Source organism: Nomascus leucogenys, chromosome 11, assembly GCF_006542625.1.
Source record: "Nomascus leucogenys isolate Asia chromosome 11, Asia_NLE_v1, whole genome shotgun sequence".
NCBI classification, from domain to species: Eukaryota; Metazoa; Chordata; class Mammalia; order Primates; family Hylobatidae; genus Nomascus; species Nomascus leucogenys.
The window spans coordinates 53,280,508-53,293,651 of record NC_044391.1 but is presented as its reverse complement, the minus strand read 5'-3'; positions in this window follow the sequence as shown (position 1 = coordinate 53,293,651).

The window sequence follows — 13,144 nt, the reverse complement described above, 5'->3', positions numbered from 1 at the left end:
AGGAAGATGGAGAGATGTAGTTATGGAAATCAATAGAAAAAGTGTTTTAGGGAGGAAGAGTATAGTGCTGCAGAGAGGTAAAGTAAGATGAGAACAGAGAGATAGCCATTAGATTTGTCTCTCAAAGGTCATTAGTGACCTTGAGAAGAGTGAGGTTAACAAAGAGGATGAAACTCAACCTTTCTCTTCAGAGAACTGACAGTGTAGCCACAGAAACAAAAACCAGTCTAAAGTGGAACTTTATTTTGTGGCTCTACTTAACTTCTCAGGGTAACTGTAACCATAGAAACCCACTGTGATTTAACAACCCCTAGAGGTTGGATAGTCCAAACTTTCACCTTGGGCCTTCCAGGATAGGCTGACAGATGTTAAAAATTTGCACAAACACTTCCAGGACTGGAAGTTCATCTTATGATAGTTCACTTTGTGGCTGGATAGCTTTGTCTGTTAAAATAAAAGCTTTTGACAACTTAAATTTAGCAGAGTTTATTTGAGCAAAAAATAACTCATGCATCAGCAGTACTTAGAACCAGCAAAAGTTCAGGGAGCTCACTAAGCACAGTTGGAAGTGAGTATGTTTACACAGTAAAGGGAAGTGCAGAAAGAGCTTGACTTGCTACAGCTTGATGTTTGCCCTATTTGAACATGATCTGAGCAGGTGGCAGCCTGTGATTGGCTGGAGCTCAGCTGCTATGGTTGGCCAAGACTGACCATTTGTTATATTCCAAAGTTAGATTTTCAGTTTGTTTACTCACTAAGTTGCAATTTGTTTGTAGGAACTCAAGGTATGGAGATGGCCTCAGAGCAATGGCCTCCTACTTATTTAAGAGATCTCTTTCAGAGCATGGAGATGTCTCATGCCAGGATGTTTATTTGTTATTATTAAATTAATTAATTTTTATTATTACCATTTTGTTATTATTTTATTTTATTTAACCAATGGAGACTCACTGTATATTATTTTTAACTTACTATTTTATTATTATTAATTACCATTTTGTTTTTACAGGATTTTTTTGTTTGTTTGTTTTTTGAGATGGAGTCTCACTGTGTCGCCCAGGCTGGAATGCAGTGGCACAATTTTGGCTCACTGCAAGCTCCGCCTCCCAGGTTCACACCATTCTCCTGCCTCAGCCTCTCGAGTAGCTGGGACTACAGGTGCCTGCTACCACGCCTGGCTAATTTTTTGTATTTTTAGTAGAGACGAGGTTTCATTGTGTTAGCCAGGATGATCTAGATCTCCTGACCTCGTGATCTGCTTGCCTTGGCCTCCCAAAGTGCTGGGATTACAGGCATGAGCCACTGCGCCCAGCCTTTTACAGGATGTTTTTAATGTCTTTTTGCTATTTCTTCCTTTTCTTCTCCTACTCTGTATGTGTGTGTGTGCTTGTGTGTGTGTGTGTAGTGGGGGGAGGTGGGAGAGGAAAGAGCATGGGCTTCTGAGCTAGACAAAAGTTCGTTCTTGGCTCTGGCACTTAATAATTGTTCAGTTTTAGACAAGTTATTTTACTTTTAGGGGATTAGTCTCTTGATTAGTAAAATAGAGACAACACATAGTTCATAGGGCCTATTATGGGGCTAGAATGAGATGATCTGTGTTAACACTTACTGATATGGTTTGGGTGTGTCCTCTCCTGAATCTCATCTTGAATTGTAACTCTCATAATTACCACTTGTTGTGGGAAGGACCCAGTGGGAGGTAATTGAATCATGGGGGTGGGTCTTTCCTGTGCTAGTCTCATGATGGTGAATAAGTCTCACGAGATCTGATGGTTTTATAAAGGGGATTTCCCTACACAAGCTTTCTTCTCTTGTCTGCCACCATGTGAGATGTGCCTTTCACCTTCTGCCATGATTGTGAGGCCTCCCCAGCCACGCGGACCTATGAATACATTAAACTTCTTTCTTTTGTAAATTGCTCAGTCTTGGGTACGTCTTTATCAGCAGCGTGAAAACAGACTAATACACTCACCAAGCACCTGGTAAGTGGCAGGTGTGGAGTAGATGTTCATTACCCTCCCCTCTCTCAGCTCTTGTGAGGAGACCAGCTCTTGGCTTTGCTCGGGGCTTCCTCTTGGAAATGTTCCTTGACACTCCTCACCCTTCCCACCCACACTCAATCAAGCTTTCTTCTTTTTTCTTTGTGTGTGCCTTTATCATACTATCTATGATATGTGATTGGTTTCTACATTTCTCTCCAACTAGACTGTAAACCTTCAGAGGTTGGGAAGGGTTTTCACCTTTAGGGATGAAAAATAGCATACTGATTAAAGGTGCAGCTTGAAGCCAAACAACTTGTTCCATCGGTGTCAGCTGAGGTCTTGAGCAATTTACTTAACTGCTCAGTGCCTCGTTTCCTCAATTGAGGAGTGGGTCTGACATAATTGGATGAGGACTAAATGAGCTAGCTCTGATAAGTTCTTGACACAGTGCCTGCCACGTAGCACTCCATAAATGTTTGCTATTGCAAGGATTGTCTTTGTAGCCTCTGCAGTGCCTGGTCTGGGGACTGGTGCCCCAAAGGAGCTAGTCTGTGGGCTGACTGAACAAAGTGACAAAATAGAGAGCATGGATTATTACCTAGATGGGTAAGTACGTCGCAGATAATATTATTATTTTAGATGACTCTTTAAAAAATAAAATTTCAGAAGTTTTACATAAAAACATGCTTATTATAAAAAATTCAACTAATAGAATTATATCAAGTAGAAAGAAAAACACCTTATTTCGTCACCAGCTCTTCATCTTTCCATGTGTTAAGTTTGGTGTATAACCTTCCAACCTTTATTATTTAACACATTTACTGTTTTCTCTTTGTGGTTCAGGCACTGGCTGTCAGGCCCATAGGCTGAAAAACAAACTCTACTACCCATTCGCCAAAAATGTCAGAGACTAAGAATTTGAATTAATCAGACAATGATACATTAATTCTAAGTTGTTAGAAACTTATTACTAACAACTTGTTTTAAAAAAAAATTGTTTTATACCTGGATATATCTTTCACTTCCTTCAAGATGATTTGTGTGCAGAGTAGACACTGGCCTTGGAGTGTTTGGGGATGATGGGAAGAGGTGCTTTGTTCAAAAATTCTCTCCCACACTCTGTCACGTGCTTGGTGTTTTCTAGTTAGAGCTGCATTTCTTTGAGTTCAGATATTACCAAAAAGCCCCTGCAAATTTGCAAGTGAGCACAGTTTTTAGACAAAGCAGCTTAAGGGAAGGGAAAGCCCTGAGAATGAACCTAGAAGCTTTGTCCCTGTTAGGGTTTGACTTTTAGCTCCTCCTGTTTAAGAATCAGAATCTCAGCCCTGACTCAGGGGCTTTAACTCTTCTGGTTCCTATGCCTTGATTTTGTCATGCTCTGGTTCTTCAGTTAAAAGTCCTCTCTTCAGACTCATTTTATATTTTGGAGAAACAGTAGGAGGAGCTCTTTGGATGAGCTGAGGCTTTAGCCATCCTTTGATAATAAATTTTTATTTCTAAGGCACTAGGCATAGACCTAGAGGCATTTTACTGTGGTAGGTTTTTATCTCTTTTTAAAATAAATAGAAAGGGACACATGAATTTTTATGAAATCATGGATCTAAAAACAAAGCCCATGGTAACAGAACGTTGCTCCATATTTCCTAATAATGCTTTATTACTAACATTTTCTTATTATCCTAAAAACTAGCTACTTCTCTTCCAATTTTATGGTAATATAAAGTTATTGGTTGAAACATTATTATAGCTGTTTTATATTTGAAAATTTATTTTGGGACTGAAGTCATATCTTCAGGGAAAACATGACTGTGTATTCATAGATGTTATGATTTCTTAACTCTTTTAATTTTTATAATATTTTAATACTTTTATTTGTCTAAATGTTCAAATAATCAATATCCCAAGGTTTAACAGTGCTTACAGTGTAATTGCATTTAGAACAACACATTTTATATCGACAGTTCAGGGATCCCTATTTAGTTGAACATAACGAATTATGAAACCCCATTGGTTGAAATCTGGTTAGATGCTGCTGTTAACGATTTTCTCTTTCCTCTGTTATTAGTATTTTATGTTGAAATTAGTAGCTTCTAAACTTCACCCCTATGAGCACTCCTATCCTTTCAAATGATTATAAAGTGTTTCCCCATTTGAAAAATTGTGGTAAAATACATGAAACAAAAAATTTGTCATCCTGACTATTTTTAAGTATACAGTTCAGTATTTTTAAATGCATTCATAATGTTGTGCAATCATTACCATCATTCATCTCCATAACACGTTTCATCTTGTAAAATTGAAACTCTGTAGCCATTAAACAATAATTCCCCATATTCCCTTTTCCCCAGCTGCTGGCACCCACTATTCTACTGTCTGACTCTATAATTTTGAACTACTCTAAATACCTCATATAAGTGGAATCATACAGTACTTGTCTGCTAGAGACTGGCTTATTTCACTTCACATAATGTTCTCAAGATTCATCTATATTGTAGCCTACATCAGAATTTCCTTCCCTTTTAAGGTGGAATATATTTCATTGTACAGATATACCACATTTAGCTTATCCATTCATCCATTGATGAACCATGGGTTGCTTTCATGGTTTAGCTCAATAATGCTGCTACCAACATGGGTATACAAATATCCTTTGAGGCCCTGCTTTCAGCTTTTTTTGGGTACAGAAATAGAATTGCTGGATCATAAGTTAATCCAATTTTTAAATTTTTGAGGAACTGTCATACTGTTTTCCACAGCGGCTGTAACATTTTACATTTTCACCAACAGTACACAAGGGTCCCAGTTTCTCCACACCCTCTCCAACACTTCTGTTCTGTTCTGTTCTTTTGGCAGTAGCCCTCTTAATGGGTGTGAGGTGGTATCTCATTGTTTTGATTTGCATTTCCCCAGTGATTAGTGATGTTGAACATCTTTTCATATGCTTATTGGCTATTTGTGTATTTTCTTTAAAGAGATGTCTATTTAAATCTTTTGCCCATTAACACTTTTTTTTCAATATTGTGGACAGTTTAGTATGGCCCAACTCATAGTTGGAGGGAGGCAGGGACAAACCCAGTGTGCTTCTGCCAGCTCTGAGGCCACCACAGGACTCATAGAGAGTAGGCTCATAAATAGGAACCAGAGATCGCACTGGCCTGCCAGCCACTGCTTCCAATTCCTGTTTGTAGGAAAAAAAGACTGCCACCTTTTGGTCCATTGGCTTTTTAAGGCCAATGGGGTTGAGCAGATGGCAACTCCGAGGCATCCCGCAAAGGTGAGTCACCTTAAGACTTTTGCCCATTTTTGAATCAGGTTGTCTTCTTGTTGAGTTTTAGAAGTTCTCTATGTATGCTGCACATTAATCCCTTATCAGATATGATATTTTCTTTCATTTTGTGGGTTGTGTTTTTACTTGGTTGATAGTATCTTTTGATGTACAAAATGTAAACATTTTTTAGGAAGTACAATTTGTCTATATTTTCTTTTGTTGTCTGTGCCTTTGATGTCAAATCTGAGAAATGATTGTCAAATCCAGTGTTGTGAAGCTTTTGCCCTGTGTTTTCTTCTAAGGGTTTTATTGTTTTAAGTCTTATGTTTAGGCTTTTGATCCATTAAAACATTTTAAAAATTTTTTCATTTTTGTTTTTAAACTTACTGTAGAGATGAGGGTTTTGCTATGTTGCCTAGGCTGTTCTCAAATTCTTGGCCTCAAGTGATCCTTTGCCTTGGCCTCCCAAAGTGCTGGGATTACAGGCATGAGCCACGGTGCCTGGCCTCTGATCAGTTTTGATATATTGTTTGAATATGGATTGGATAAGGATCCAGTTTTATTCTTTTGCATGTGAATATCCCATTTTCCCAGGATTATTTGTTGAAAAGACTGTCTTTTCCCCACTGAATAGTCTTGGTATTCTTGTCAAAAATCATTTGACCATATATATATATATATAGGATAGTTCATTTCTGGGCTCTTAATTCTATTCCATTGGTATATATGTCTGTCTTTATGCCACTACCACAGTATTTTAATTATTATAGCTTTGTGGTAAGTTTTAAATTCAGGAAATGTGAGTCCTCCAGCTTTGTTCTTTTTTTCAGGTTGTTTTGGCTATTTTGGGTCCTTGAAATTCTATATGAATTTTAGGATGGGTTTTTCTATTTCTGCAAAAAATGCCATTTGGATTTTGGTAGGTTTTGCATTGAATCTGCAGATCACTTTGGGTAGTATTGATATCTTAGCCATATTGTCTTCCAATCCATGAACATAGGATGCATTTCCATTTGTTTAAGTCTTCTTTAATTTCATCAGTGATTCATAATTTTCATTGTAAAATATTTTACTTCTTTATTTAGGTTAGTTCCTAAGTGTTTTATTCTTTTTGATCCTATTGTAAATTGAATTTTCATAATTTCCCTTTTAGATTGTTTATTGTTAGTATGTAGAAATGCAACTGATTTTTATGTGCTAACTTTGTATCCTGCTACTTTGCTGAATTCCATTATTAGTTCTAATAGTTTCTTTTGTTAGAATCCTGAGGGTTTTCTATATATAAAATGATATCATCTGTAAACAGAGATAATTTTACTTCTTCCTTTCCAGTTTAGATGTCTTTTCTTTTTCTTGCCTAATTTTTCTGCGTAGAATGTCCAGTGTTATGTTGAATTCAAGTGGCAAAAGTGGGCATTCTTGCTCTGTTCTTTATATTAGAAGAAAAGCTTTTATTGTTTTACCATTGAATATGATGTTTGCTGTGGGTTTTTCATAATGCCTTTTATTATGTTAAGGTGGTCTCCTTCTATTCCTAGTTTGTTGAGTGTTTTCTATCATGAAAGGGTATTGAATTTTGTTATATGCCTTTTCTGCACCAATTGAAAAGATCATGTGGTTTCCTCCCCTTCATTCTGTTAATGTTGTTTATTACAGTGGTGGATTCTAATACATTGAACCATCCTTGCATTCCAGGAATAAATCCCACTTGGTGATTGTGTAAAATGCTTTTAATGTGCTGCAAGATTTGGTTTGCTAGTATTTTGTTGAAGATTTTTGCATCAATGTTCATAAGAGATGGTGATCTTTTGTTCTTTTTTATTTCTTTCTCATTTATTTTTATTTAATTGTAAAGATACAGGGTCTCACTCTGTCACCCATGCTGGAATGCAGTGGTGTTATCCTAGCTCACTGTAGCCTTGAACTCCTTGGCTCAAGCAATCCTCCCACCTCAGCCTCCTGAGTAGCTGGGTCTAAAGGCATGTACCACCTTGACTGGCTAATTAAAAAAAACTTTTTTTTTTTTTTAGAGACAGGATCTTTGTCCCAAGATAATATGCAGTTACAGGATCTTCAGGGTGTCATTTTTCTGGCTAGAAACCTCTGTGGCTAGGCTGTTTCACCAACTCACCCTGGCAGGCTGCACTTGACCTACTGGCCTGGGTCCCATGCCTGCCAAGGGTGAGTCAGACGTGGAATGGCCAGGGGTGTGTGAGTAAGCATGGGGTCTGGCCACTGCATACAGTCAGACATGCTGGTTGCTGCAGTGGGGTGGGCAGCTCCAGGTGCTGGCCCTCTGCAAGGCTACAGCTGGTCCAGGCACACCACAAGCAGCTTCCAAGGCTGGAACGGGGGAACATGGTGATGCCTGGAGTCTTGGAGGTGCCAGGAGCTGTAGGTCCCCAAAGAAGGAGTCACAGCCCTGGCTTGGGGAGTTCCCAGGTCTGGGCTACCTGAAGAGCCATAGCTCTTCTTTCCTTCTCTTCACTCACAATGTCGCAAGCAAGGGGGCATGTCTCAGCCCTGTTTGTGTTACAGCTCTTTTAGCCTTGCCATTGGGCTTGTGCCCAGGAAGAATGAAGTACACAGACAAGTGAAGGGTGAGAAAGACAAAGAGGAGCTTTATTGAGTGATATAACAGATCAGAGGAAATCTTCAGGAGGCAGCTCCTTTCTGTAACCAGGGTGCCCTGATGAATGTTCTGCTCCTAGCAGAGAAGAGACCCTGGAGTGGGAAGCTCCTCTCTGCAGGCAGGTCATTCTGATGTCTTCCCAGCTTTCAGCAGAGAGGAGGCCCTGGATTGGGTAGCTCCTTTCTGCAGCTGGTTTTCCCAATGTCTATGCAGCTCTCAGCAGAGAGGATGCCCTGGAGTGGGTAGCTCCTCTCTGCAGCTGGTGGTCCCAATGTCTCTGCAGCTCTCAGCAGACAGGAGACCCTGATGTGGGTAGCTCCACTCTGAAGCTGGTCCTCCTGATGTCTGTCTGGCTGAGCCTGGGGCTTTTATGGGGCTCAGAGGGGAGGAAGTGCTTGCCAACTGGTCCATGGGTGGTCATGGACAGGCCCGGAAAAGGCACCACAAGTTCCATCTCTGGTCCCTGAGACTGGCAACCCAGCCCCCAGCCTTTAGGTCCTCCTTGGCCTGAAGGTGGGGCTCACTGGGGACCTGTCCCCTTCCACTCAGGAACTTGCCGGTCTCCTGCTGCCATTCATGGCACCCAGGCTGTAGGTGCTAAGGGATGCCTTCAGACCTGCCTTCAGCCTCCCTTTGGCTTCCCTCCTATGCTTGTTTGGAGGGGGCTGGGATGTCAGGGGGCTGGTGTGTCAGCACTTCCCTGAGTGTGTGCAAACTCAGCTGGGCCATGACAGCACCTGGGCTTGGCCCTGACTGTGCTTTGAGATTGGAGCAGGCGCCAACAGCAGGGGGAAGCCAGGCAGTGGGAGCAGGCACTTCTGAACCTGTGAGGGCAGGGGGGCCTTCCTGGGCTTCCAAGAGCGCAGGGATGCCTGAATCTGCAGCTGCAGCTCTGCCTGGTGTGGGTGTGTGTGCAGAGCTCCTGCCTGCTCCATGGTTTGGGTGGCTGGAGCTGTGGGGTGAGGTGTGGTTCCCACTTGCTCCCAGGCTCCAAGAGCACAGGGATGCCCAGGTATTCATCTGTGGCTTGGGTGGCTGCAGCAGCACCTGGGGAGCTCCTGCTTGTCCTTGGCTCCTGCTGTCTCCATGGAGCATGCAGCCCCAGCTGTACCTCCCCACTGCAGCTGGCATGATGGCAGTGGTTGCTCCAGATAGGCCACTGCTGCCATCAATACTTTGTATAGTATCTATATTTTCAAGCACATTGAGGCTTAATTTGTGGCCTAACATACGGTCTATCTTGGTGAAAATATTTCACGTACACTGGAGAAGAAAGCATTTGCTGTTATTGTTGGGTCTAGTATTCTGTATATGTCTGTTAAATCTAGTTGATATTTTGTGTTAAGTCCTCTATTTCCTTATTTTCTGTTTGGTTGTTCTATCCTTTATAGAGAAGGGGCTACTGAAATCACCAACTATTACTATAGAATTATTTCTCTCTTCAATTCTGTTTTTGCTTCATATATTTTTGATGATCTGTCATGTTTATAAAAGTGTTATGTCTTCTTACTGTATTGACTCTTTTATTAATACACAATGTCCTTCTTTGTCTTTTTTAACTTGTTTTTGATTTGAAGTCTGTTTTATCTGATATTAGCATAGCTGCCCCTGCTCTCTTTTGGTTATGATTTACATAGAATTTTTTTTGACCCTTTCACTTTCAATCTGTGTGTGCCTGTGAGTCTAAATTGAGTCTGTCTTGTAGAGAGCATATAGTCAGATCATGTTTTTAAAATCTTTCTGCCAATCTCTCTCTTTTGATTAGAAAATTTAATCTACTTGCAATTAAAGTAATTACTGATAAGGAGGGACTTCTGTCATATTGCTCTTTGTTTCCTGAATGGTGTATAGCTTTTTTTTGTCTTTCAGTTCCTGCATTATTGTCTTAAAATTCTTTTTTGGTAGTAAAATGTTTAAATTTCTCTCTTATTTCCTTTTGTATATATTCTATAGCTATTTTCTTTGTAGTTGCCATGGAAATTACATTTAACATGCTAAAGTTATAATAGTCTAATAGGAATTTATACTATATTAATTTAAATAACATAAGTCTGCTCCTTTAACAGCTCTGTCATCATCCCTTTTAGTTGTTGATGTCAAAAAATTATGTTTTATACATTGTGCTCCAAAACATGCTATTTTTAAGTTTAATATTAATATTTTATTAATAATTTAATTATTATATTAAATAAATTAGCCTTTTATGTAAAAAATAAAATATGGGGGAGCCAAGATGGCCGAATAGGAACAGCTCCAGTCTACAGCTCCCAGCGTGAGCAACACAGAAGACGGGTGATTTCTGCATTTCCATCTGAGGTACCAGGTTCATCTCACTAGGGAGTGCCAAACAGTGGGTGCAGGAGAGTCGGTGGAGCGCACCGTGCACGAGCCGAGCTGAAGCAGGGTGAGGCATTGCCTCACTTGGGAATCACAAGGGGTCAGGGAATTCCCTTTCCTAGTCAAAGAAAGGGGTGACAGACAGCACCTGGAAAATCAGGTTACTCCCACCCTAATACTGCGCTTTTCCAACGGGCTTGGAAAACGGCACACCAGGAGATTGTGTCCTGCACCTGGCTTGGAGGGTCCTATGCCCACGGAGTCTCACTGATTGCTAGCACAGCAGTCTGAGATCAAACTGCAAGGCGGCAGCGAGGCTGGGGGACGGGCATCCGCCATTGCCCAGGCTTGCTTAGGTAAAAAAAGCAGCCAGGAAGCTCGAACGGGGTGGAGCCCACCATAGCTCAAGGAGGCCTGCCTGCCTCTGTAGGCTCCACCTCTGGGGGCAGGGCACAGACAAACAAAAATTCAGCAGTAACCTCTGCAGACTTAAATGTCCCTGTCTGACAGCTCTGAAGAGAGTAGTGGTTCTCCCAGCATGCAGCTGGAGATCTGAGAATGGGCAGACTGCCTCCTAAAGTGGGTCCCTGACCCCTGAGCAGCCTAACTGGGAGGCACCTCCCAGTAGGGACAGACTGACACCTCACTCAGCTGGGTACTCCTCTGAGACAAAACTTCCAGAGGAATGATCAGACAGCTGAATTTGTGATTCATGAAAATCCGCTGTTCTGCAGTCACTGCTGCTGACACCCAGGCAGATGGGGTCTGGAGTGGACCTCTAGCAAACACCAACAGACCTGCAGCTGAGGGTCCTGTCTGGTAGAAGGAAAACTAACAAACAGAAAGGACACCCACACTAAAAACCCATCTGTACATCACCATCATCAAAGACCAAAAGTAGAAAAAACTACAAAGATGGGGAGAAAACAGAGCAGAAAAACTGGAAACTCTGAAAAGCAGAGCGCATCTCCTCCTCCAAAGGAACACCGTTCCTCACCAGCAACGGAACAAAGCTGGATGGAGAATGACTTTGACGAGTTGAGAGAAGAAGGCTTCAGATGATCAAACTACTCCGAGCTACAGGAGGAAATTCAAACCAATGGCAAAGAAGTTAAAAACTTTGAAAAAAAATTAGATGAATGTATAACTAAAATAACCAATGCAGAGAAGTGCTTAAAGGAGCTGATGGAGCTGAAAGCCAAGTTTCAAGAACTATGTGAAGAATACAGAAGCCTCAGTAGCTGATGCGATCAACTGGAAGAAAGGGTATCAGTGATGGAAGATGAAATGAATGAAATGAAGTGAGAAGGGAAGTTTAGAGAAAAAAGAATAAAAAGAAATGAACAAAGCCTCCAAGATATATGGGACTACCTGAAAAGACCAAACCTACGTCTGATTGGTGTACCTGAAAGTGACGGGGAGAATGGAACCAAGTTGGAAAACACTCTGCAAGGTATTATCCAGGAGAACTTCCCCAGTCTAGCAAGGCAGGCCAACATTCAGATTCAGGAAATACAGAGAACGCCACAAAGATACTCCTCCAGAAGAGCAACTCCAAGACACATAATTGTCAGATTCACCAAAGTTGAAATGAAGGAAAAAATGTTAAGGGCGGCCAGAGAGAAAGGTCGGGTTACCCACAAAGGGGAGCCCATCAGACTAACAGCTGATCTCTCGGCAGAAACTCTACAAGCCAGAAGAGAGTGGGGGCTGATATTCAACATTCTTAAAGAAAAGAATTTTCAACCCAGAATTTCATATCCAGCCAAACTAAGCTTCATAAGTGAAGGAGAAATAAAATCCTTTACAGACAAGCAAATGCTGAGAGATTTTGTCACCACCAGGCCTGCCCTAAAAGAGCTCCTGAAGGAAGCACTAACCATGGAAAGGAACAACCGGTACCAGCCACTGCAAAAACATGCCAAATTGTAAAGGCCATCGATGCTAGGAAGAAACTGCATCAACTAACAGACAAAATAACCAGCTAACATCATAATGACAGGATCAAATTCACACATAACAATATTAACTTTAAATGTAAGTGGGTTAGTGCTCCAATTAAAAGACACAGACTGGCAAATTGGATAAGGAGTCAAGACCCATCAGTGTGCTGTATTCAGGAAACCCATCTCACGTGCAGAGATACACATAGACTCAAAATAAAGGGATGGAAGAAGATCTACTAAGCAAATGGAAAACAAAAAAAGGCAGGGGTTGCAATGTTAGTCTCTGATAAAATAGACTTTAAACCAACAAAGATCAAAAGAGACAAAGAAGGCCATTCCATAATGGTAAAGGGATCAATTCAACAAGAAGAGCTAACTATCCTAAATAAATATGCACCCAATACAGGAGCACCCAGATTCATAAAGCAAGTCCTGAGTGACCTACAAAGAGACTTAGACTCCCACACAATAGTAATGGGAGATTTTAACACCCCACTGTCAACATTAGACAGATCAATGAGACAGAAAGTTAACAAGGATACCCAGGAATTGAACCCAGCTCTGCACCAAACGGACCTAATAGACATCTACAGAACTCTCCACCCCAAATCAACAAAATATACATTTTTTTCAGCACCACACCACACTTACTCCAAAATTGACCACATAGTAGGAAGTAAAGCTCTCCTCAGCAAATGTAAAAGAACAGAAATTATAACAAACTGTCTCTCAGACCACAGTGCAATCAAACTAGAACTCAGGATTAAGAAACTCACTCAAAACCACTCAACTACATGGAAACTGAGCAACCTGCTCCTGAATGACTACTGGGTACATAATGAAATGAAGGCAGAAATAAAGATGTTCTTTGAAACTAATGAGAACAAAGGCACAACATACCAGAATCTCTGGGACACATTGAAAGCAGTGTGTAGAGGGAAATTTATAGCACTAAATGCCCACAGGAGAAAGCAGGAAA